The 26,093-nt window shown below is 52.7% G+C and overlaps 2 long non-coding RNA genes across 2 annotated transcripts; one reads left to right on the top strand and one right to left on the bottom strand.

The window, feature by feature from the left end:
* Positions 1 to 5,677: 5,677 nt before the first annotated feature.
* LOC145721005 (uncharacterized) lies at positions 5,678 to 15,397 on the bottom strand. The gene is made up of 2 exons (XR_014144469.1): positions 8,237 to 15,397; positions 5,678 to 5,898 (listed from the first exon to the last, which is right to left on the bottom strand). It is a non-coding gene; the product is annotated as an uncharacterized LOC145721005 (long non-coding RNA).
* A 1,222-nt stretch (positions 15,398 to 16,619) lies between these two features.
* Positions 16,620 to 18,265, top strand: LOC115936541 (uncharacterized). The gene is made up of 4 exons (XR_014144468.1): positions 16,620 to 16,846; positions 16,980 to 17,036; positions 17,224 to 17,340; positions 17,628 to 18,265. It is a non-coding gene; the product is annotated as an uncharacterized LOC115936541 (long non-coding RNA).
* Positions 18,266 to 26,093: the final 7,828 nt, after the last annotated feature.

Raw genomic sequence — 26,093 nt, 5'->3', positions numbered from 1 at the left:
CTTGTGTTCCCTCTCTCGCTACCTCTCTCTGTCAAATAAATAAATAAAACCTTAAAAAAAAAAGTGAGGACGGATGAAAGGGAGCCAAGAGAAGGAAGCAGAAGAGCAGCTTAGAGACCGGCCTGCGGGGGTGGGGGGGTTGGCGGGGTTGGGGGTGTGGGGGTGTGGGAGTGTGGGGGTGGGTGAGTGGGTGGAGCGGAGAGGACGGAGGTGCGGGGGGGGGGGCGGGGCAGCTGGGGGGATTGCTGCAGCCATGGAGGGGGAGCGGGGGGCAGCCAAGGGTCAAGTGGTTGGGCGCAGGTGCGGGGCGGGAGCACCAGTTCCGGACCGGCCTGGGCCCCAGACGAACGCCAGCTCAGTGGGAGTGGTGGTTTAGAGGATCCAGAAATAGTCCTTCGTACCTACGGCCCCCAAATATATGTAAGAAAAAAATAGCTTGATATCAGACTTCTCAACAGCAAGCAAGACACACTGAAGCAGAAATGATGAGAAGAAAAACTCAAGAAAATAAAGACTGAAGCAAGTATTTCCTTGAGTAATCAAGGACTCCTTCAAGTATCGGTGCTATAGAAAAAGGTTTTAAAGCCTGAATTTTGGCTTCATTGGAAAGAAAAAGAAGTGGCAACACACAAAATTGTAAAAGGAAAGAAAATCACAGATTAATATCTCTTAGATATATCAGTGCAAAAATCTTAAATAAATATTAACAAACATTATCCCACAGCACATTAAGAAAGTAATACACTATGACAAAACAGGATATATTCCAGGGATTCAATGATAGTTAAATATTAGGGAATTTGTTAATATAGTTCCTCATATTAATAGATACGAAAATAAATATCATAGGGGTAAATCTACAGACTTGGCAAATACCTCTGATAAGTTAAATATCCTTTCTTGATTAAAAATATTCAAGAAACACATAATCCCCTAAAGTCATCATCTTACATTATAAGAAGAGCAGGAGTGTCCCCATCACAATGTAGCATTGTATCAGAAGTACTCAGCAAGACAACAACAGGCATTAGAACAGGAAGAAGGTGCCTGGGGGGCTCATGTGGTTGAGCATGGGGCTCTTGATTTCAGCTCAGGTCATGATGGGGTCATGAGATCCAGCCCCATGTTGGGCTCCGTGCTGGGCGTGGAGCCTGCTTGAGATTCTCTCTCCTTCTGCCTCTGCTTCTCCCACCCCGCCCCCATCACCATATGCTCTCTCTCTCTCTGTCTCTGTCTCTCAACTAGATAAATAAATCTTGGGCGCCTGGGTGGCTCAGTTGGTTAAGTGACTGCCTTCGGCTCAGGTCATGAAACTGGAGTCCCGGGATCAAGTCCCGCATGGGGCTCCCTGTTCAGCAGGGAGTCTGCCTCTCCCTCTGACGCTCCCCCTCTCATGCTCTCTCTATCTCATTCTCTTTCTCATGCTCTCTCTATCTCATTCTCTCTCTCAAATAAATAAATAAAATCTTTTAAAAAAATAGATAAATAAATCTTAAAAAAAATGGAAAGAAGTAAAATCAGCTCCATTTGTAGATGATATGATAGTGTACCTGGGAATCCTAGACAATAAGTAATAAAAACAGCAAACTTGGAAAACAATCCTGATGAATCAGGATGCAGAGTAAACATACAACTCTGCAGCCATCAGAGGGCTCCCACTGTGGGGAGAAGGATGATGTAGACCATGCAGTCAAACACTTCCACTGGACCAGGGAGAAAAAGCCAGACCGCAATCATTGTATTTAAAATATGCTGGAGAGGGGCCCCTGGGTGGCTCAGATGGTTAAGTATCTGCCTTCGGCTCGGGTCGTGATCCCAGGATTGTGGGATTGAGCCCCACATCCTGCTCCTGGATCAGCGGGGAGCTTGCTTCTCCCTCTGCCTCTCGCCCTGCTCGAGCTCTCTCTCTGTATCTCTGTGTCTTGAATGAATAAATAAAATCTTTAAAATATATATATATATATATGCTGGAAAGCTGTGACAGGAGCAAGGGCTGAGTGACCGGGGAACCAGAGGTGGGAAGCCCTCCCAGGTGGGCTGACGCAGTGGCCCTTCCCTTCCTGTGGCCATTTGCCACCTCCAGGCACCAAGGGACGGGTGTGACCCACACAGACTTGGCTCCAGGCAAGGGAAACCAGTGAGGATCTTACCACTAGTTAGAGACTTGCAAAGCTGCAAACACATTCTCCCACACGGAATTCATGCAGAGTCGTGGATGCAGGAGACTGCGCCATGGAAGGGACAGCTGCAAGGAAGGGTGACCCCTCCCACAGTCTCCTTGTTCTTAAGCAGCAAATCCCCACAGAGGAAGAGGCCTGCTTCAAATGCACATCTGAACTTGCTCTGAAGAGAGTTGTCAGATTGGGAAGCTGCACCAGAACATGGGAACAGGAGGCTTACAGGCGGAGCATAGAGACACCAGTGAGTGGACAGAATGGAATCTCCCACACGCTCCGGGCCTAAGGAGACAGGCCTGTCAGAATCTCAGCCAGAGGCCCGGGCGGGGGAAAGGGACAGACAGGAGGTTCCATGAGTCTTTCTCAATCTGCAGTCCAGACCCACGTCAACTTCTGACGGAGTTGATGTGATTAGTACTTCACACCCACCAAGCTGGCTGAGGAGGACATGAGGGACCCGGTCCCTCATGAGGGACCCAGGACCTGGTGATGTGTGTGTATATGTAGCTTCTATGGTTCTTACTTTTACAACACCCAGCACACAATTAAACGTTAGCAGATCTCGAGAGGCAGGGAAATGCGACCAGTCACAGAAGGGGGGAAAGCCATACACACAGACCAACCCGTGGTCCATGTAATGGAGTTAACAGAAAAGGATTTTATTTTATTATTATTGTTTTTTAAGATTTTATTTATTTATTTGACAGAGATAGACAGCTAGAAAGGGAACACAAGCAGGGGGAGTGGGAGAGGGAAAAGCAGGCTTCCCGCGAGCAGGGAGCCCAATGTGGGACTCGATCCCAGCACTCAGGGATCATGGCCTGAGCTGAAGGCAGACGCTTAATGACTGAGCCACCCAGCCCCCCAATAGAAAAGGATTTAAAAATAGCAGTGACAACTGTGTTCAATAAAATAGAGGAAAAGACGAATAGGAGAGATTTAAAGACTGGGAGTTTTGACAGAATGGGGCTCTATAAAACAAATCAAATGGATATTCTGTGTGAGAGTCAGGATTCTAGAGGGAAACAGAACCAAGAGGATGTTTCTATATACAGAACAAGATCTCTTGGACAGAACTGACTTATATGGTTAGGGAAGCTGGCAAGTCCAGAGTCTTCAGGGTGGTCTGGCAGACTGGAGTCCGGGAAAAGCCAACATCGCAAGTTAAGTCTGAAGGCTGTTTGCCACAGACCTGCCTCTTGCTTGCAGGGGGTCAGTCTTTTATGTCGTCCAGATCTTCAACTGATTGGAAGAGGCCCACCCACATTACAGAGGGCAATCTGCTTTATTCGAATTTCACCAACTGAAATGTTAATCTTATCTACGAACACCCTCCCAGAAACATCCAGAGTCGTGTGGGGCCACATATCAAGGTACTGTGGCCCAGTGAAGGTGACACATGATATTAACCACTCTATTCTGGAATTGAAAAATAAAATCCCTGAAGAACACATTTGGGTGAATTCAAGAGCAAAACAGGAGGTAGAGGAAGGCACAGATAGCCCACATGAACCTGCAGAGAACAAAACGCTAGAAAGAACAGCTCAGAGCAAGAGTGCCCATGAGGCCCAGCCAAAGGATCTAACTCACACGAGCCTGGAGTAGCAGGAGGAGAGTGGGTCAATAAATGCTTGAAGAGACAACATTTTCCAAAAGTGATGAAAGGTAAACCATAGATTCATGAATCCCAGAAAACTCTAAGCAGAATAAATGCAAAGGGTATCACTGCAGCTAGCCTGCTGCTCTCTCCAGGCTGGAGACAAACGATACTTCTACGAGCAGGCAGAGGAAAGAGAAACGTTTTCGACACAGGAAAAACAGAGAAGACCTATAGCTGACTTTTCACGAAAATTATGGCAGCTGGAAGAAAATGAAACTGCATCTTTCAGGTGATGAATGACAAAATCTGGCGACCCTGAATTCTGTACCAAGCAGAAATAGTATTCAGAGATATAGAAAACAAAAGGTTTTATACACAAGTGGAGATGATTCATTGCCAGCAGACTCCGACTACAAGAAATTAAAAAGGAAGTTCGTCAAGGTAAATAAAATGACCACACGTGGGAGCATGAAGCTTTAGGAAGAAGGTCAGGGAAGCAGAAATGAGGGCTATTGAGATAAGTACGAAAGGGTGTTTACGGTGTGGAACGACAAGAACAGGACACTGTGGGGTTTGTAACACGTGTCAGTGAGTATTAAGGTAGTGGCGTGGTGTAGACAAAGTCATCCTCTGTAAGTCCCTGAGCCCTTCAGGGTGTGGTGGCCACGCAAAGTCAAGGTTGACTATGATAGGGCAAGGACACATACTGTTACCTGTAAGATAACCTCTGAAGAATCATACAAGAAAAATATCTATAAAAGAGAAAAGGAAATATGGGAGATATTTCACAAACCCAAAAGAATGCAGGACAAGGAAAAGAAACACTTGGGAAGAATAAAAGTGTGAGGCACTGGTCTTGAAGGCTGACAACACCATGTGTGTGGACCAACCATCCCCATGTAAAGGCATAGACATTCAGACCGGATTAAAAAGAATCAACTGGTTTACAACCCTCATTTAAGGGCAGGGGCACCTGGGTGGCTCTGTTGAGTGTCCAACTCTTGGTTTCAGCTCAGGTCATGATCTCAGGGTCGTGAGATCGAGCCCTGCGTCAGGCTCTGTGCTCAGCGGGGAGCCTGCTTGAGATTCTCTCTCTCCTTCTCCCTCTGCCCCTCTCATCCCCCCCAAAAAGAAGAAAAGTAAGGACACAGAACAGTCAAAAAACAAAGAATGGAAACAGATGCTCCACACAGGGAGTAACCCAGAGATCTGGTTGCAGCCACAGAAAGTACACGTGAAGGCGAGTGATGGGACTGGAATACACAAGATACTTCACAGTGATAAAGGGTCAACACAGAGATGCATCTGTCCTACGTCTGTTCACATCCAATACCAGCTCTGAAATGTTTAAGGAAAATATGGCAGGACTGAAAGTTGAGGCAAGTACACAATCCCACTTAGACATCTTATATAAATCTTTAAGTAACTAATAGAACGAGTGAACAAAAAGCAATTAGAATACATAAATTTGTAAAAGATCGTAAAAAATTAACATAACGGACATGTGTAGAACATGATGCCAAACAGCAGAATCCACATTTCTTTAAGTGCATGTAAAAAATTATCAAATATGTCATGTGCTCAACCATGCCATTAATCCAGAAAAATAAAAATATATATTAAAAGTATATAAAAATAAATAAAGTATATCAGAAAGGAAGAAATGCAAACCAGAATGGCCAATATTAAAGGTACCGAAGATTCCAGGTGCTGTTGAGGACGTGGGGCAACCTGGCCGCGCACTTACTGGTGTGAGTGTAAATTGTTACAAAAATTGTTAGAACTCCAGCAATTGGAAAAGACGTTTGGCAGTATCTTAAAGTTAAAGATACACATGGCCTGTGAGCCATATTTCCACTCCTAGGTGTGTACCGAAGAGAAATAAGTCCACCAAGATAAATACCCAAGATATTCAGCTGTATTTTCCATAAACAACCTAAACATCCATTAACAACAGAATAAATAGGGACACCTGGGTGATTCAGTCAGATAAGCATCTGCCTTCGGCTCAGGTCATGATCCCAGGGTCCTGGGATCGAGCCCCGCATCGGGCTCCCTGCTCCGTTGGAAGCCTGCTTCTCCCTCTCCTTCTGCCTCCTTGCCCGCTTGTGCTCACTCTCTCTGTTAAATAAATAAAAAGAAAAACAGAATAAATAAGGAAATGCTGGCATAATCACACAACAGAATACTACATGGAAGTGAAAAGAATTATTTACTGCTTCACTCAACAGCACAATAATCTCACAAACGTAATGCTGAGTTTAAAAAGCCAGAACAGACAGAATTCATGTGCTTGCAGTTGTAGACCCCATGGTAGGTGGGTGGGTTCTTCAAGGCCAGCACGGTCGGGCTGTGCCCACTGCTGGGGCAGACCGGGAAGGGCTCACCTGATTACACCAGGCCCACCAAGCATGTCCCCTTTTGGATTAAAATTGAGTTAACCAATCAGGGCCCTATATGCACCTGCCCAGTCCCTTCACCTTCTCTGTGTTCAGTGGGAAACAAGTTACGGTCTCACTCCCACTCACATGGAGGGCAATGCACAGAGTCCCCGGTATGAGCACAGAGGCTGTCTTAGAATTTTACCCCACCCCCATCTCATCTTGAGTGACTGGGGCAAGGATGGATTTGTCATGGGACAACCAGGCAGGTGTTTGGGAAATGGAAGAATCAGATCCAATGTTACAAGAATACAGGCCAGGTGGATTGGGGGTGCAGACCTGAAGTCGTGAACCAGTGCAGCCCTGGGGAAAAGCAGGGCAGCGTCAGGCTGGGAAGACTCTCTAATTATGATTCAAAATCTACATACACAAAAGATCGATGAAACCGATAGCATTAAAATACAAATAAAACTTTTTTAAAAAGATGTTATTTATTTATTTGACAGAGAGAGAGAGAGAGAGCACAAGCAGGGGAGCAGCAGAAGGAGAAGCAGGCTCCCCGCTGAGCAGGGAGCCCGATGCGGGACTTGATCCCAGGACCTGGAGACCTTGACCTGAGCCGAAGGCTCACCGACGCTTCACCGACTGGGCCACCCAGGTGCCCCCAATAAAACTTTTGGAAGGCTGACATTTTCCATAAAATCAGAAGCCACTGACAAACTGAGAGACAGACTTTGCTGCATGATTACAGCTGAAGGGCAAAGGCTCCTAAATACACCAAGAGCTCTTAAAAACAGAAGGACAGAGCAACACGAGCTCTGGGGACTCTCGGGACCTGCTCCTCCAGATACACCGACGAAACTGGCAAAACACGGTCAGAGCCAACTTCCTTGCTGAACAGCCGTCAGAGGTTTCCAGAAAGCAAGCAAAAGCTTCCTTAAGAAAAAGGCATTTGAATCCCATAGGAGAGCTTCGTGATTGCTTTATCCCATCCCTTCCCCCGGCCCCAACCCTTGAAGAGTGTGGTGTTGTAGGTTTTGTTTTGTTTTGTTTTTGATTCAGAGAGAGTGAGCACGAAAGCAGGAGGAGAGGGAGACAGAATCCCAAGCAGACCCCCCACTCAGCGTGGAGGCTGACGCGGGGCTCGGTCCCACAACCCTGAGATCAGGACCTAAGCGGAAATCAAGAGTCTGATGCTCACCCCACTGAGCCACTAGCATCCCCAGGAGTGATCTTGAGGATGGCAGCTTACTTCCTATTCCTGCTGAGGGTTCCTGCTGCCAGGAGGGGCAGAGAGAGATCGTTCAAAGAATGGGTGTTTGTTTTAATCTACTGAGTGGCTCCCTAAGCACTAGCACAGAGGGGTTGGTTGCCTTTATGTTGGCGAACTCAGGACCCTCTGGCCAGAGCAAGGAAGGGCCCGGGTCTCCCGGGTGTCCTGCAGGTTCCTACTGAGGCATGAGTACCCCTTCTGTCCCCGAGTACAAAGGGTCTACCCCTTGAGGGGTGCGTCCGCCTAAGCCTCTTGGTTTGAGCAAAAAGTCTACTACTTGCAGCAGGTAAGGAGGCAGGGAGATAATTCTCAAAGCGCGGTCTCCTCTTGGGGTTAGTGCAGGAAACTCTTACTTACTGTGCTAGGGGCAGGGGGAACTGGCTCCTGGTTTGTAACTTAGCCTACTAATGTAGGAAAGATAGGGCTTGAAGCCGATGGCCAAGAAAGAATTCTTAAGACGTCTTCGGTGCAAAAAGGTGGTTTTATTAAAGCACAGGGACAGGACCCATGGGCAGAAAGAGCGGCACTGGGGTCAGGAGGAGTGACCCATTATGTACTTTCAAGTTCGGAGGGGGTTGGAGATAGTTTAAGTCTCTAAGGAATTTTGGAAACAACGTTTCCAGGACCTTGAGGGGGCTAGCCATTGTTGGGAGAAGGTCATTTATTACTGTTTCATAAAAACTCAGTCAGGAGACCATTCAGATGTATATCGGTGGGTCATACGCTTGGAGGTTGATTGCCAATGTGTATCTTGGGGGATAGAGATAAAGTTTCCAAAAAAGAATTTTTATATGTTAAGGTAGACTTACAGGATCCTGGGGGTTCGGGCTAGAATTGCTTGTTGCCCTTAGCAAAGTGTCAACATCCAGGCAGCTGAGTCCCTAGAGGAAGGTCACTCTTTCTGTTTCAAGGACTTGCCAATGGGCTGTAGGTAGTGAGAAATTCAATTTTTCTTCTGCCTTTGTTTCCCACATCATCCCCCCCTGAACAATTTTGATCCTTAAATCGTTAAGGTCTTTGAGAGTGGAAGGTCTCATCTTCTGTAACGTCTTCCTGCTGAATAGGAGCGGAGAGATGTCCCTACCTGTGGGTCGGTATTGGTCAGTTGGGGCTTATATAGACATGGGAGTTATGAAAGGCAGAGGGAGTTGAATCCAAGAGAGACCACATGTGTGCATCTTCCCGAGTGGAAAGGATCTTCTGTCGGCTGGAAGTTATGGCAGCGAAGGAGTCTCAGCACCAGGTGGAGAGACAAGGGAGAAGACAGCAAAACATGATCAGAATAACAAAAAGAAAAAAGAAACCCAAATAAGAGTTCTTCTTTAAAAAAAAGATTTTATTTATTTATTTGAGAGAGAGAGCACAAGCACAGGGAGATGCAGAGGGAGAGGGAGAAGCAGACTCTCCGCTGGGCAGGGAACCTGACCGGAGACTCCATCCCGGGACTCCAAGATCAGGACCTGAGCCAAAGGCAGACGCTTAACAGACCCAGTCACCCAGGTGCCCCAAGAGTCCTTGGATAGTTGACAAAACTCCTTCTCCGGTCCAGGAGTTGAACCAAATCATTAAAGGAAAGACAGGGATCTTCTAAAGGGCCAATTGAGTATTCATGTCAGTTGGAAACCTAGAAATAATTTAGTGGAAATCTGGAACGTGTACACAGCGTTGTGTCTTTATAATAGCACACATTCCACCTTGTGCAGCAGTTAAAACGTCTAACACCTTTCTATTCTGTAAAACTGCTTTACGCATTTGTGTTATTTCAGTATTTAGTAGAGAAATGCTATTTTGAGTGTCATTTAGGGCTTTGACCATGTACTTAATAAGTACCATTTAGGTACTTATTAAGAGCTTCCGTGTGCCAAACAACATCCCCCAGTCCCAAAGAGGCAACAAAGATGGATGCTAGGTGGTCATACCAGTGAAACACAGAACATGCCCACCCTTGTTTTCAATTGGGAAGGTTGGCTGGGTTGGCAATGGTTTTAATAAAGCGTCCGTGCATCCAGGCAAAACCGAGTCCAGCGGTCTATCCAGCCTGGGGGAAGCCCCGGCCACAAGTTAGAGCCACATAGTCCCTGAGTCGTGAGGAGCCAGTCATCTGCTTCTGGGCCTCCTTGAACTGCAGTCACGATATCAAGGGCCCTTCAGTTTTGGAGGGCCACCTTTTGCATTTGTGGGGGACTGTATGTCACACTTAGTTAAAGGTGGTCACTGTATGCTTGGCTAAAGCCTCTACTTGCAATTTTATATCAACAGCGGTAACTTCTAGGATAAATGTGACTAAGGAATAAAACCATCAAGAAGCCTCCTTTGTCTGAGGTCAAGCCTTAACACTCCCCTAATTAGGAGGAATCACTGGCAAGTGGGAGAAGACTTGTCTCAGGATAAGGGCATCCCCAAGTGCATCATCCAATCCAATCACAAAGAAAGTGGGGCCATCCATTATCTCCACAAGTCCCTGGCTAACCCATAGAGTGGGGTACGCTCTGGCTTTTAAGGAGCGATTTTGTCATCCTAGCCACACAGAATTGGTCAAGGTGATCGCTGAGTTATACAATTGTTGGGGACTCAATCTCATTTTCTAGTTGTTCAAATAATCATGTGCCCATGGGCTCCTGTTATTATCTCCATAGAATAACAAGCAAGATTGTCTATACATGAGCTATTGTGGTAATTCCTCTGAAGTTTCTCAATTTGTCTAGCTTAGGCAAACAACAAATACTCAAAGACAATCAGAACTATGATTTAACATCTGTAAAGGTGTGTTATTGAAACACAATTTTTCTCACTAAAATCACTGTTATTTCCAGAAGTAGCCAAATTAAGACTAATTTGTTTGTAAAACAAGTATAATTTTAACAAACTTGGCCTGATTATTTACATAAACTCAGCAAGAATAGTGATTGACCTATAGATCTTTTAAAATCTGCTTTGCTGGGCGCCTGGGTGGCTCAGTTGGTTAAGTGACTGCCTTTGGCTCAGGTCATGATCCTGGAGTCCCTGGATCAAGTCCCGCATCGGGCTCAGTGAGGAGTCTACTTCTCCCTAGGAACCTCCCCCCTCTTGTGTTCTCTCTCTCTCAAATAAATAAATAAAATCTCTTTTAAAAATCTGCTTTGCTGGGACTGTTTTTTTTTTAAGATTTTATTTATTTATTTGACAGAGAGAGAGACACAGCGAGAGAGGGAACACAAGCAGGGGGAGTGGGAGAGGGAGAAGCAGGCTTCCTGCTGAGCAGGGAGCCCAATGCGGGGATCAATCCCAGGACCCCGGGATCATGACCTGAGCCGAAGGCAGATGCTTAACGACTGAGCCACCCAGGCGCCCCTTGCTGGAACTTTTTATAAGGAATCTAGATTGAACTTTTAGTAGAATCCAGGCCAGAAGCCAAGCCAAGTACTTGCCATCAGACATGCCTGCAGTATCTGCCCATCTGGGCAGATTCCTCCTCATGAGGTTCGCAAAGTATCCTGAGGTTCCTGCACCTGCTAGGAAGTGACATTCTTTACTCACCTGGTGAGGCTGCTGGTAACTCTGTAAGCAAGGTATCAGGCCAACATTTCCAAGGGGTTTTATGGTTCCAGGTTTCATAAAGTCAACCTTAGTTCCTTAAAGCTGTTTGGTCATATCTGAGTCTCTGCACGGCTCTCTCAAAGACCCAAACCATGCTGGAAATCAGGAGGACTCAGAAAGGTAACCTCCCAGGCATCTCCCCCAAACCCTACCTCAGTCTGTGGAGCCAGTGACTCTGTATCTCAGGGTTGTGAGTTCAAGCCCCACGCTGGGTGTGGAGATTACATAAAAATAAGAATCTTTTTTTAAAAAATGTGAGCTCCAGAGGGAAACAAGCCTGCACAGTTTTGGCAACGCACACACACGTGCGTGTGTGTGTGTGCACATACTCTCCCCACTGAGTAGGACACAGAGACTACACCCCATCAGTGGGAAGGACCCCTCACATAATTTAACAGGCACAAAATAATCCATTGTTTGTACAACTGGAGAATTTCCCCAGTGAGGGCCTGTTCCTCTTTCACGAAGTTTCTCAGCCGTTCACAGAGAAATCCTGTCGGTTCTGCCCTCCGAGCACTTGGGACGGACCACTGCTCCGGCTCACAGCCACCTCAGCCAGACCCTGGCCTGCACCCCTCTGCCCCCCACTCATCCCCTCGGCTGTCTCTAGAACATTCCAGACACATTGCGCACTAACGGCTCTCTCTCCTTTTTCTGTCTTTGGTCAAATATCCCTTTCTCCAGCTTGAAATTACAAAATTAGGTTTAAAATTGCAACTTCCCCTCCACCATGCTCCAGACTCCAGCTTAAAGCCCCTGCCCCAGGCTGTCCTTCCTGTCCAGCCCCCCAACACCCAGCAAGTTACTTCTTACTGTGCATCATAATCCGAGTTTCAGTAAGGCAAAAAAATCCCTCTTTTCGCGGATGGACTGCCAGGAGCTGGCACAGCCTGTTAGGAACAGGCGCTGAATAAATCAGGAACGCGTAAGTGGGGCGTGCAGAGCTGACCTGCAGAAGGTCACTTCCCTGGAGTGCAATTATTGGGGCTCAGGGAGGGAGGTTTTTCTAGCTTCCTTTACTTGTTGCCAAATCCCTTTATATTCTCACTACTGAGCTTGAAAGAGACCCTCCCTCTCCCTCCTTGTGCATTTTCATTATAGAAGTCCCAGGAGGAGAGCAGAGCCCCGCCCTTGGCTTGGTCCCCTCACCCCCACCCCGAACACAGGGGGTCTCATGGAAGGCCCACAGGCTCTCCCCCATTCTCAGGCGTCTCTTTCTGCCCCCAGACCCTCCTCTCTGCCCCCAGCAGCTGGCCTGCCACCAAGCAGGTGCCGGGTTTGGGGCTGAGGATGGAGAAGCCGCCTGCTGGGTTCGGGGCCCCAACCCCCCCAGCCATCAGGGAGTGAGCAGCCATTTGGGGCTTCTGCCTAGGTCTCCTGTGATCATGCACACTGCCACTCTCCCGGGGCCCCATCTTGTGGAGCTCACCTGCGGGGGCCCATGAGCACACGGCTGCAGGTTGGGCAGGTGCTTCGGGGGCCCCAGAACTCACGGTTACAGGTTGGGCAGTGCAGGCGTCCCCGAGGGTTCGCTGCACCTGGGTCTCGTACTTTCCGAGCCCTAGTTAACCCTGTCCTACAGGGCTTCCCAATCCCCATTGCTCGGGACTGTCAGGCTCAGGCCCACGTGGAGGGAGGGACCCCAGTTGAATCAAGAGCCCAGACCTAACCATTCTTGCTCAGTTAGTGAAGCTGCAGTCTTCTATCCTGCGGTCATCAGGATACACACCTGGCTTGAGGGGCCCCAGATGGGGGGGTGGGGGTGGGGGTATCTGGTGGAATCTCCCCACAGTGGGGAAGAAGGCAGTCTGCAGGGAGGGGCCTGGGCGGGGGGCTGCATCAAACAACCATAAATGGGGTGGCTTCACACTATAGAAATGTGTTCTGTCTCAGTCTGGAGGCTGGAAATCCCAAACCAAGGTCGGCAGGGCTGTGCTCCCTCTGGAACCTGCAGGGAAGACTTGTGCCTTGCCTCCCCTGCTTCTGGAGCTGACCTGCGGTCCTTGGCATTCCTTGGCTTGTGGCTCCCTCTCCCCCATCTCTGCCCCTCTGGTCACTTGGCACTCTTCTCCCCGCACACCTGTCTTCTAAGAAGGACTCTCATTAAATTAGGAGCCAGAGTCCCCCCTGCTCCAGTATGGGCTCATCTCCACTTAGCCAATTATGTCTGCAATGACCCTACTTCCAAATAAGGTCAAATTCACTGGGGGTTAGGACTCGGACCTGGACTCGGACCTATCTTTTGGGGAACCCGGTTCAACCCCGGAACAGGGGGGAATGGAGACTGGTGACTGGCAGAGGGACTGAGCCACTGTGGGCAATGGGAGCCATGCGGGAAAGGGGCAGCCGGGAGGCAGCCGGGGCTGTGGGCTCACAGGAAGACACTGGTGTCTCCTGGCTCTGGGCACTGAGAGAGTCTGGGGCAGCGACACCCCACCGTGGCAAGCACATCTACGGTTGGACCCTAGAACGGCTCTCCACCAAGAAGAACCTGGGCTTGGGGGAGAAACAGCCGCTCCAGGGCTGGATCTGGGAAAGAACAGGATGAGCCTGGAACATTCCTTCCGCCACAAAGCCAGGATGTGCTCCCTGCATGCGGGGGACACAGCAGAACACAAAGGCCAGCTCTAAGGGCTCCGAGCACCAAGTCTGGGATAACGTGAACATCAAAGCAGGTCTAGGCCTACTGACCCACGTGGACACCCACCGGCTGGTAAGCAGGACTAGAGCAACGCAGACCGGGAGGAGGAAGCATGCTTTGGGCTCCTTCAGCTCTGGAGCAGAGAGCAGCTCTGAGTGCAAGCTCCCTCCCTGGGCACTCTGGCCACATCACCACTCGGGCCGCTCGTGTGTGGCCTTGGCTGGGAAATGATAGAACGGGGTCTAACAGGAAGGTCGTGGGGCTCCCTCAAGGTTGTGGAGCACGTGGTGGGTCTTGGGAACTTACCTCCCACCTCATTCCCTGTCCACACTGCCTCTTGGATGCATCCAGGCTTTGCCATCTGCACATTTTGGATTCGGTGCGTTTCCCGTGCACTCTCCCAAACCCAACCCTCTTCTCCCAAGCCTCCTGGCCAGTCCTCAAACCTGCAAGTGCGCTTGGGAGCCGCCTCACGATGGCCACATGCCCCCTAACAGGGCTTTTACAAACGCATTATCTTTAATGAAATTCTTATTTCTTTGGGTAACACACACAGCCCACCTTCCTTGTAGAGGCTTAGAAACCCTCGAAAGGGACGGAGGAAGGCCGTTCTAGCCGTCCTGCGTCTCCCGGGGCCCAGAGCCCCGAGAAGCGCCTCCTGGAGGTGTTTCCACGAAGGGCACAGGCCTGCAGGAGGAAGCTCGCCTCAGTGTTGCTGCTGAGGCCCACCCAGCAACTCACGGGACAACTGCTAGGGCGAGTACTAGTATGGTCTCAGCGGGAAGATGCTGAGCGCAAGCCTGGGACTGCCCAGTGGGTGGGGCCACCGGAACATCTGGGGCAGGAGCCAGCCTCTACCCACCCGGTGCCGGCAAAACCCCTCCCTCCCCCAGACTGACAACCAGAAAGGTCTCCAGACATGGCCAAATGTCCCCTGGCAGGGATGACTGCTCCCGGCTGGGGCATCCTGGTCCCCCTTATGTGCGGTTTCACTCTGCCCAGCCCCCATCACCTGCGGTGGGCGGCGGCCCTGGCCTCACTTCCTCGGGTCACCCGGGCAGGTCATCCCCTCGAGTCCTCACAAGAAGCGCCCGTCCAGACGACAGGCTCTGGGAGAGCACACCGGTCCGGACATACTCAGCATCCGCCTGTCCTTCCCTTTTGTTCTTAGTGATGCGGCCTAATCGTCAAACTTCCCCATAGGTGCGGACACACAGGAAAAAACACAGTATACGCGGGGTTCAGCTCAATCCGCGCGCCCGGGGGTCCCCGGAGGCTCTGGAGCGCGTGCCCGTGAGGAAGCGGCTCCCGCCCTGAAGGCTAAGGTTTCATCGGGGGAAGCGGGCAGGAGCGGGAGGGATACGGTTCAGCCCGCACCAGGCGCCACGGTTTTAGAGCATGGAACCTTCGCGCTGAGGTCTAACCTGGTTGAAATTGAGTCCCTTGCGGTTCAGGCTGCCCCTTCTTCGCAGAGGCCTGCTGGAACTCTCCTTTGTTGTCACCCCCAAGCTCTCCTCCCCGGCGGTCCTGCTTTCTGCCGGCTTCCGGGGCCATGCGGCAGGCCACCACGGCGCTAGCTCTGTCCACTTCCTCCTCGTTGGCAAGATTTTACTAAGGATAATTTGGACCTTCAGTGGCCTCTTTAGGAAACGGAAGACCTCCCCAGACTGGTTCCTCCAAGACCTCTCTGTTCCCCTGCTTGCTTTTACCACCGCCAGCCTCCCTGCCTGTCCTTGAGTGTCCTTCAAACCCCAACCTCCTCCCTCCCTCCCTCCTTCCACTCCACCCTCAGCCCCTGCCCCCACTCAAACCCGAGGAGGCTGCCTGCCACCACTGGGGGCTCTCAGGGACACGGGGACCCTAACTGCACCAGTGAGGCTGGGAGGCTAGTTGGAAACACTGTTATTTCTATCCACTCAGGTGAGTTTCCACCCAGATGGCTGCTTGGCCACTCCGCAGCACCCCAACCAAAACTTAGTCCGCAGCCCATAAGACTACACATCCCGGCAAGAGAGAATCTTGAGGTGTCTTCCATAAACCTTGATGGGAAGCATTCCCCGGCATGTAGGGCAGGTGATCGCAAATTGTCTCATCTGCAGAAACACAATTCAGATAAAATTAGAAAGCAGGGCAAAGGGGAGAAGCAACTCTTTTATATAAACCAGAGAATTTTGTATTACTGTGTTTCTGCCTGGTTCGAGGCTAGAATTCTGGAAGAAAGCTCTACCGTATCTATTTGTACCTTTCTGGATATGTGTGTATACACTATTCTATGTATATATGACATTCTCTTACCTCTGGATAATGTTATCAAATTGATTTATAAAATCCCGCGGAGAAGCCTGTTCTATTCTAATTTGCTTACACATAAATAAGTGCTCACAGAAACAAAATATCCCTAACACTCTTATAAATAGAGAAACTAGCCAAATACTGTTCCAGTTTATGTGATTTGGGCAAGTCTTGGGTAAGTAAGACTAGTTTAATATTGTTAGTTTAATCAAAACAGCCGTGTCTCCTGCGTTGTCAGCCTTAAGTCTAACATGAGCACACATCTTTATTCTATTTGAGTTTGCCAGTCAGACAAGCTACCGTTATGTCCACTGGATGTCTAAGATTATAAAAATTATAAATTCACCCTAAGAGCAAGTGTACAAGGGGAAGATGCCATAAAAATGAGCTGCTCAACATGTGTATCAAGTGCAGCAGAAAAATGGGAAAAAAAAGTATTTAACATTCAAAAAATTTTTTTTCTGCTTTTGTGATTTTTGAGGGGTACTTTTTGAGGAGAATGCAGGGAGGATAGGACAGGCTTATGGAACTGGGGACTGGGGGCCAGGAGGGGAAGAGAGACAGATGGAGAAGTCTCAGCTTTACAGCCGGGGAGGGGCCCATGACCTCAGAGAGACCTCTGAAGGTGAGACCAGAAACGGGGGAGGGGTGGTGCGCAGGGGGGCACCTAGCTTCCTCCTGGAGTTTCCCCAAAGCCGCTGCTGGTTGGCTGGGTGAGGCCACCTCCTGGCCTGGGACTCAGGATCCCGCCTGGGGTCTGATAGCTACTCCGGAAAAAGGTGGAGACAAGAGAGCCCAGCCCCAACTTCCTCCTGCTGGGGCACAGGATACTGGGGGACAACTTCCTTGGCCGTGGGGGTAAGTGGCTGTGGTACCAGTTCACCGAAGGGGACCTGAGGCCAGTGGGTGAGTGAGGCGGGAGGGAGCCAGGCTGGCGAGGGCTCAGCCCTGGAGGGCCAGGGTCTGGGGAGGGGAGGCGGGAGCCTGAGTCTGGGGCACCCCGCAGGGGCCCACCCACATCGCCTCGTGTCCCCCCCAGGAACCATGAGAGGCATCCATCTCCTCCTGCTGGCCCTCCTGCTGCGCTCGGAGCTCGGTGAGCCATGGGGCACAGGGCCGGGGCCTGTGCTGGGGGGCATGGCTGGCAAGCCGCTGTGAGAGGCCCTGTGTGGGCTTGTGAGGGGTCTGTCCTCCATGATCCCTGAGGGTGGGGAGGAGCCCTCGAGCTGTGGTTCCGCCTGAAAGGGTCTAACTGCATCCTTCCTGCCGACCCGCCGGGCCAGCCCTGAGCCTTAGGTGCTACATGTGCGTTGATATGAACAACAGTCCATGCCAGTCCATCCAGTGTCAGATACACAGTGTCTGCTACACTGGTAACCTGACTGTGACCGCGGAGGAAGGTGAGTCCCCAGCACCCGGGGCGGGGGGTGGTCCAGGGAGCTCTGCTCTGAGGCTCCCCCAGCCTCTCAGAGGAGCGTGGGTTTGGCAGGGGCCACTCTCCAGCCTGCCTCAGTGTCCCCATCCTCATGGAGAGGGGCCGGCCTCCAGAGGCCTCCTCCTGGACGGGGCCGGATGGGACTCCAGCAGAGGGATGGAGGGCCAAGTGCCCCCAGGGAGCATGTGGCCCGAGGAGGCTGCGAGAGGCAGGGTGACCTCTCATGCCAGGCTTCTCCCTTCTTGCCCACAGGAACCCAGGTGAAGTACCAGCAGAAGGGGTGTGCCCCCTCCTGTAAGGAAGTTTCTAGTACATTGAAGCAGCTTTCGGAGATAAGCGGCCCGGGGAATCCAGGTGTGCTGGGCCTAGTTAAGCTTGAAGTGCAGGGTTTGATGTGCTGTGATAAGGACCTCTGTAATGGGGGTGCACAGCTCCTGGGTCCTGGCGGGGGGCTCCTGCTCAGCCTAGGGCCTGTCTTCCTCTGGGCCCTGCTGTGACCAGCCCTGACCCCAGCACAGGGCCTCGTTCTGAACAGAGTCTCACGCAGCAGGCACGCGAAGCAAGCTCGCTGTCCCACCCACGCACACATACATACATACATACCCACACGCCTGGGCACACACATGCACGCGCAGACCCCACCGACCCTCAGGCTCTCCTGCCCAACCCACCTGGCCAGCCCCAGCCTCAGGCCCCCAGTGCCCTGCTATGCCAACAAGCCTGTCCCATTTTGCAAACACCGTCAACCAACCACTGCTGCAAGATGCAGAGACTGCTACGCCCTGACCAGACGGACCTGTAGAAGAGCAAAGCCCACAGCCCAGCCCGGGGTCCTGCTCCCAGTGTGCCAGCCAGCCCCCGGAGAAAATAAACCCTTTCTGCATCCTCCTGTCCTCTGCTTGCCATTCGGTCCCCTAGGAAAGGGTTGGTGGCTCTCGTGGCCTGCCTGGGAGGGAGACTGCACTCAGCCAGGTGAGTGCCCATGGCCCCAGGGGCTAGGAGCAGTGGTCGGTTCTGGAGGGGCTAGCTCTGCACGGATGGGTGTGGCCCCCCTCGCCCCCATGAAGCGTTTCCTCCAATGCACACGACCTGCCCCCCCAGTCCCTCCTGGGAGCCTCCATCTGCCCAGGGCCTCCGGTGGCTGATGTGCTGGGGGGGGGGAAGGGGGGGCTTCAGCAGAGGTAGGTGGTGGTGGTGCTGGAAGAGCGGGTCTCAGCTGGTTTCTTTCCTCTTTCACACATTTTCTCTTTCACACATTTCCTCTTTCACGCATTTCCTCTTTCACGCATTTCCTCTTTCACGCATTTCCTCTTTCACGCATTCTTCCCCTCTGAGCCCCTGCCCCAAAGGGTGGACCCCGAAGCTCAGAGCCTCCCCCCACAAGCCCATAGGACCCTGCTCCTCCCCATGGGATGGAGATCCCAGAGCCTCATCTCCTCCCTAGGTCCCCCCAGTCACCTCTTCCAGGAAGAGAAGCCCCCTCCCCTCCCTGCCCCATCCAGAAAACCTGGAGTGTGGCCTCGGGAACTCCACGGGATTGTGAGGGTTGGGACTGTAGCACCTTGGAGACCAGGGCAGGGCCTTCCCTTCATAAGCAGGGAAACTGAGGCACAGGGAGCCTCATGCCAGTCTGTGCCAAAGACAAGGAACCAGAAGTGCCGCCCTGGCCCACCTGTGTCCTCTGTGCCTCCACAGAGTGGACCAAGTGACATCTCCCTCTGGTCCTTTCACTACTGAGCGGAAAAGCCTGGCAGACCCAGCCTCACCCCCAAAAAGGGTGTGGCCCCGCCCCAGGCTGGGTGCTGGAGGAAGTACAGGGCCTGGGGAAGGGGCACCAGCCCCACAGGGACAGGTTCTGGGGGCAGAGCAGGGCCTCTGATGTGTGGAAATCTGAAGCCTCTTTCCCAACACCCCTCCTTCCAGCATCTCCCAACTCGACCCCCCTACAGTGCTAGCCTCAACCCACACACCCTGTCTCTACACCCCAGGGGCGACCGAGGGACCGACCATGCCATGCAGTGGGGGAGGGCTCCAGAGTGAGTGTGCATGGGGGGAGCAGGGGATGCTTTGTGGTCAGAGGGGTTTGAAGAACCACGTCCTGACCTCAGCCTACTGTCCCCCGGCGACCTTGGGCAAGGACCCACATCTGGCCTCAGTGAATTCACTCTGTTGTGACCAGGGCCTTCCGCGTGCGCCGGCAAGGGCCAAGGGGACACAGCTGGGTTCTGTCCCCTTGCAGCGGCTGTAGGCCGTAACCAGAGCCGCCGGCCCGTGTGCTCACCATGCCATGATCGCCTTGGGCTTTTTTAATCGATCCATCCTGATAAGTGGTACTAATTACTGCAAGTGTCTTAGCATGTGTCTTTTCTTTTTAATTGGTATATCATGATAACAGGCAAACTTTTTTTACTGTTAATATTCTTTTTTTTTTTTAAAGATTTTATTTATTTATTTGAGAGAGAGAATGAGAGACAGAGAGAGCTTGAGATGGGGAGGGTCAGAGGGAGAAGCAGACTCCCCGCTGAGCAGGGAGCCCGATGCGGGACTCGATCCCGGGACTCCGGGATCATGACCTGAGCCGAAGGCAGTCACTTAACCAACTGAGCCACCCAGGCGCCCCTTTACTGTTAATATTCTTAAATGTATTAGTGGGTTACCTAAAAATATTTTCTGTCAATATATGGAGAGATTTTCTTATGTTTCTTCTTAAAATTGCCAAGTTCTCCATTTTCAATTTGGGTTTTGATCCATTGAAAATGTGTTCTCCCTGACACCCCAGCCCTGACCCAACAGGGTCCGGGGCAGAGTTTATCTTTCTCTGATCTGCTGCCCAGACCCCCCCCCTTCCCACCACACCCCCTGCGGTCCCGGGAGGTAGGTGGGGAAGTGGCCTGTGACCATCCCCCCACTCTTATCTCCCATGGAGTCTACTCCATGCTGCTTTTATGTATGTATGTATGTATTTATTTACTTAAAGATTTTATCTATTCACTTGACAGACACAGGGAGAGAGGGAACACAAGCAGAGGGAGTGGGAGAGGGAGGAGCAGGCTCCTCGCTGAGCAGGGAGACCGACGCGGGGCTCCATCCCAGGACCCTGGGATCATGACCTGAGTCGAAGGCAGACGCTTAACCATCTGAGCCACCCAGGCGCCCCTCCATGCTGCTTTTAAAACGTTTCAGCGTTTCGTTCTGAAATAGGTTCACACTTAAAAAGAAGTTTCAAAAATAGTATAGAGTTCCTATATTCCCTTCAGTCCACTTTACCCGATATTAACTTCTTATGTAACCAGGGTCAAAAACAGGAAATCAGCATTGATGCAGACTCTCAAAGATCTGCACGGCACACACAGGGCTTTCCTGGGGTCCAGAGCCTAGTCCTGGGAGCGGCAGGACATCAGCGGTCCTCACCCTGGCCCGGCTTTCCACTCTTCCTGGCCACTCCACGGCCAGTGCCCATGGCAGGCTTCTAGGGTTCTCACTCCACCTCTTTCTAAGAACTTAATTAATCATAACTATTCCTGCTCTTGACAGTTGACACTTAACGAGGGTTTACCCACCTGTTTGTGACCTGGAAATGCCGGCCGGGGGTGGGGGGCTCCAGGCGCCACAAGAAGTGAGGTCCCAGGTCAGACCCCATTGCCCCCACCCCACCCCTATGGCCTGCCTTGGGCACCTACAGCCTGCCTTGGGCAGTTACTATCTGAGGGAGGCCCCGTGGGCACGGGCCCTGGTTAACAGTGGCCTCGGGAAAGCAGGCTGACGAATCAAAGTGGGTCTTCCTGCCTGTGTGGATTCAGCGTCTGTCCTGCCCTGTCCTGCTGCACAGTTAGGAACACATGCCCCTCGGGCACTCCCCTTTCTGTGCCATGGCCGGGTGGCCTCGCTGGCCTCCCTGAGCCAGCTGCCGGGCACGACTGGCAGGGAGGCCAGCGGCGTGCCCAGGGTCGAGAGAGCAGGGTGCATGTGTGTGCGGTATGTGCACGGCGTGTCGAGCACAGTGTGTGAATGGGTGTCATGTGCTGTGTGTGTTCAGGGAGGGGACGTGATGCCAGCAGCGCTGTGTGGGTGGGCATCGGGGCAGAACAGGGCCCTCGTGGCCCTCCAGTGTCCCGTCCCCCGTAGGGCCTGGCCCAGCCTGAGCAGCAGAGGAAAGGCGAGGGGCACCGAGAGAGGGGGCTCTTTTGGCCTGGAAGGCAGCAGGCCAAGGGACTGGGCGCCCCACGTGGGGAGGGGCCGTCCCCAGCCCACCCAGAACGCGTGACTGAAGACCTCCCCAACCTCCTTGGCCATTCCCGCCTCGGCTGACGTGGGAGGAGGCTTCCTAGTGAGCAGATAAAATCTCTGCCAGGACGGGAGAGCCGGGGCAGAAACAATGCAGGAACTGAGCGCTCAAGGTCTTGGGGGGCCTGGCCAGAGCCTACCCTTCCTGAATGAGCTGCCCGCATTTCCAAAGCCGGAGGTGGGGGCCAGGAGAGGGTGGGGCTGGGGTGGAGGCGTGAAGCCCCCTCCCCGACCCTCCCCACCTATGGGGGAGCAGAAGGCAATCTGAGGACAAAGAGCAAGCTGACACCCCACAACCTCCCCCCACTCCTGGGTGGGGTACCCGTGACATTCCTCTGGGAAGCTCCCAACTGTCTAAACACTAACTCCTTTCTAGAGGGGAGAACAACCTTAGCTTGACAATGGCAAGGCCTCTGGTGTGAATCCTCTTTAACATATGAAAATCCTTCTGAAACCTCCCTTTTCCTTACCTCCTCCCACTCCCACCTGTCACAACTCCGGGGCACCAGCTCCTTCTGCCCACAGGCCCGCCCCTGGGCTTTAATAAAACCACCTTTTTGCACCAAAGACATCTCAAGAATTCTTTATTGGTCATCAGTCACGCGTTCTGGGTGGGCTGGGGGCGGCCCCACCCCACTAAACCTCACCTGCTTTCCCAAACTACATCAAAACCGCTTCCCCGCCTACAGGCGCCCAGAGCCCTGGTGGAGCACTGACCCGTGTCCACCCAGAGAGGGAGGGACAGCTGGGGGGGTCAGCTCAGGCTAAGAGCTGTCCTGGTCTGGGGCAGGTGGGAGGGGGAGCCTTCTGGAGGGGTAGAGCGAGGAGGACAGAGGCAGAGGCAGCCGGGGAGGAAGGGGACACCAGACAGGCTGGGGCTGGGGCCCCCGAGGGCGGGCAGCAGACCCCCGCGGAGCGCAACCGCGCACGAGTGGATGAGCAGCAGGTACCAGGAGAGGCAGGTAGAGTCAGACCAGAGGAGACAGGCGATCTGGAGGCTCCTGGCGGTCCCTACGGGGAGGGGTGCGCCTCCCCCGCTTGGGGCGGCAAAAGGCGGAGTTTCTGGCCTCCCCTCTCTGGGCATGCGCTGGAGAAAGCTCGTCCTTGCGAATTCCGTGTCGCCCCTTGGAGAAGTAGTTCCATCTCTTGGAGGGGTGACCGAGTGCGGTGCTGCTCAGGGCAATGCTCGTGAGCGGTGTTCTGGGTTGGCAGGAGATTCGGGCTTTATCTTTCTCAGCGTGGCTGTTTGCGGTCGGGCGCGCCTGAGTGCGCACAAAAGACCATCGCCCCCCGCCGTGACCCCTAACTTCAGGTCCTGGGGGCCCTGCTCCTTCAAACTTGGTGGCACCTTGGCACACCCAGTTCCCCGCCGGGCCTTGTCCGGGCTGGGGGGAGGCTGGTCCCTTCAGCCTCCTGCGCTGTCGCTGTGGAACCTCTGGTCCCCCTCCCTTCCCCACCGGCCACAGGTCCTGGCTGAGTGCTTTCTGACTCTTAGTGGTGATGTGGTTTTGGAATATAGGTGAGGTTTGGTGGGGTGGGGTCCGGAGCCCATGACCAAGAAAGAATTCTTGGGAGGTCTTTGGTGCAAAATGAGTGCTGGTTTTATTAAAGCCCAGGGATGGCACCCGGGACCCGTGGACAGGACCCGGAGCCGTGGACAGGAAGAGCTGCTGCCCCGGGGTTGTGAGGGGTGGCTAAGTCCCTACTTGCGAGTTGCGGGAAGGGAAAAGGGGAGATTTTCAAAAGAACTTTCATACGCTAAAGAGGACTCACCGGATACCGCAGGCCTTGTCATTGTCAGGCTAAGGTTGTTTTTCCCTCTAGCAAGGTTTTAGACAGTTGGGAGTTTCCTGGAGGAATGTCACGTCAGTCCCACCCAGGAGTGGGGAGGGGAGGGGGAAGAGGTCATAGGGTGTCAGCTTACGCTTTGTCCTCGGCTCGCCTTCGGCTCCCTCATCGGGTTCACTGCTGGGTACCCGAGCCTGGGAGGGCTGAGGCTTGGGGGACTGCCTCGGGGACAGCCGCAGGGACTCCCTGCTGCAGCTCGCACGCACACGCACTGTGCAGGCTGGCACCATGGACAACACGGGAGGGTCCCCAGGGGTGGGCGGCGCCTGCGAAGACCCCCACATCAGGCTCTGAGGGATCAATGAGGCCACCCCCACTTCATGGGGGAGTGGGGGTCAGGTGCCTTTCCCACAGCTGAAACCAAGCTCATCTGCACTTAACATTCCATTTCTTCTGCGAACGTAATGGTTTCCTTACTTAGGTAACTTTTCTGTAAGAAAGTCCTAATAAGCCCTCTGAAAAATAAATGTTGGTAACTAGGGGCTTCTGTGGTGCCTTCCAGAATGCTGGTGAAGTCAGTAAAGTGGCTTCTGATTAGATTTTTTAAATAAAAAATAGAGGCGCTTGGGTGGCTCAGTCTTTTAAACGTCTGCCTTGGACTCAGTTCTTGCTTCTGGGGTCTTGGGATGGAGCCCCAAGTCAGGCTCTCGGTCAGCCTCTCTGCTCAGCGGGGAGCCTGCTTCTCCCTCTCCCTCTGCCCCTCCCCCTGTGCTGGTGTGTACACTCTCTTTCAAATAAATATTTTCTTTAAAGATTTTATTTATCTGACAGAAAACACAAGCAGGGGGAGGGGCAGAGGGAGAGGGAGAAGCAGGCTCCCCGCTGAGCAGAGAGGCAGACCTGGGGCTCAATCCCAAGACATCGGGATCAGGATCATGACCTGAGCAGAAGGCAGAAGCTTAAACGACTGAGCACCCAGACGCCCTCAAATAAATAAAATCTTTAAAAAAAGAAAAAAAAAGAACGGAGCGAGACAGAACTGGATAGAATAGAATATACTGACTGCCTCCCACACAGTAAGGATTTATATATACTGGTCATAATGTAAAATGTATTTTTTACAGTGGATCTGGGTCAAAAATGTGGAAAAGTGGGGCACCTGAATGGCTCAGTCGTTAAGCATCTGCCTTCAGCTCAGGTCATGATCCCAGGGTCCTGGGATCGAGCCTCGCATCGGGCTCCCTGCTCAGCGGGAAGCCTGCTTCTCCCTCTCCCGCTCCCCCTGCTTGTGTTCCTTACCTCTCTCGCTGTGTCTATCAAAATAAATGAATAAAATGTTAAAAAAAAAATGTGGAAAAGTGTGCTCATTAAGGCATGAGCCTCCTGGAGGGTGGGGGAGACTTGTGACCCCCCCAAGAAGGGGCAGGACTGTGGCTGAGCCTCACCCCAGCCCGAATCCTATACCTCCGGCCCACAGAGAATTCTCCCGGGGCCCAGGCCAAGGCCTGGCTCTGGGGGTGTTGGGCAGCTCAGGAAAAGCCCATCCCTTGCCAGACCTAAAGTCATGAGATGTGTGAACCGTTGGAAGATCCACGAGGCACACAACTGATTAAATGTTGTTCTGGCAAAGCCAGTTTTCAAAGGCTTTCCATCTTCCCTTTCCTTTCCTGGCATTCAAGGTAGTCCCACCAAGAGAGAGCCTGCGTGACCGCGTCTACGGCGGCCAGCTCTTCACACCAAGGCCCCACCCCGTCCCGCTCCCGCTCCCGGCAGGGCGGAGCTCCCAGGATCCTGCCCCACACCCACCAGCCCTGCCAGTGGCACTCCCCAGCTGCCCCCAGCGCCGGGCTCCTCCCCCAGGGCTCCCTCCTGCCCCGCCTGGAGAGGGGCCTGAAGGCTCTCCCACCTCACCCTGGTCCCTCCTCCCTTATCCTTCTCAGAGTCCCTGAGGACCCCTCTCCTGAAGCTCTCACTCTCCCTTGGGGTCTGCTTCCCAGAGCACCCAGACTGACACCTCTCTCACCCTCCCCTCCCTACTCCCCACTCCTCCGCCCCCCCCCCCACTCCCTGCCTTCCCTTCTCTTCCAAGCAAGGAGGAGTCAGCCTGAGGGATGGAGGGCAAGGGTGGTGGCAGGGTGTAGGGAGCCACCCAGTGAGCCCTGTGACCAAGGACGGAGGACAAAGGGTGCGAGGAGAGGGGCAGAGGTGGCACATTTGGGCTTCTAGGAACATGTCCTCTCTTGGAGGGGCCATACTCTATCCTTACCACCTGGGGTCTGGGTTCTGAGAACAGCCTCGCTCACCTCCTTTCCCATTTGTTATGCTGAGGGGTGAGTTTTCTGCATTTCCTAGTAGAAATTTTACAAATAAGCTAGTCTGCAAAAGGTAAGAGAGGGGCCTTGGGGCTCATAGCGGCCACCCAGCAGGCCACCCTTGCTGGCTGAGCGGGGCGGCAACAGAGGGACCCCGCACCACAAGGATCTCAAGACAGCCAGTCAGACAAGCTCAGGGCATGGAGCCTGAGCCCGGCCAGCTCTGCCCCAAGGGAGCCTCCACCGATGGGCAGCCTGCAGGCAGGTCTGAGGCTTTTTAGAACCATGTTGAAGTCAAAGTCTAGAGTGAGGCATGTCCAGCCTCCAGCCATCT

The sequence above is a fragment of the Leptonychotes weddellii genome, chromosome 4 (assembly GCF_054177405.1).
Source record: "Leptonychotes weddellii isolate Sample4059 chromosome 4, ASM5417740v2, whole genome shotgun sequence".
Classification (NCBI taxonomy): Eukaryota; Metazoa; Chordata; class Mammalia; order Carnivora; family Phocidae; genus Leptonychotes; species Leptonychotes weddellii.
The sequence above is the reverse complement of the archived record's forward strand: the minus strand, read 5'-3'. Positions and strand labels throughout refer to the sequence as shown.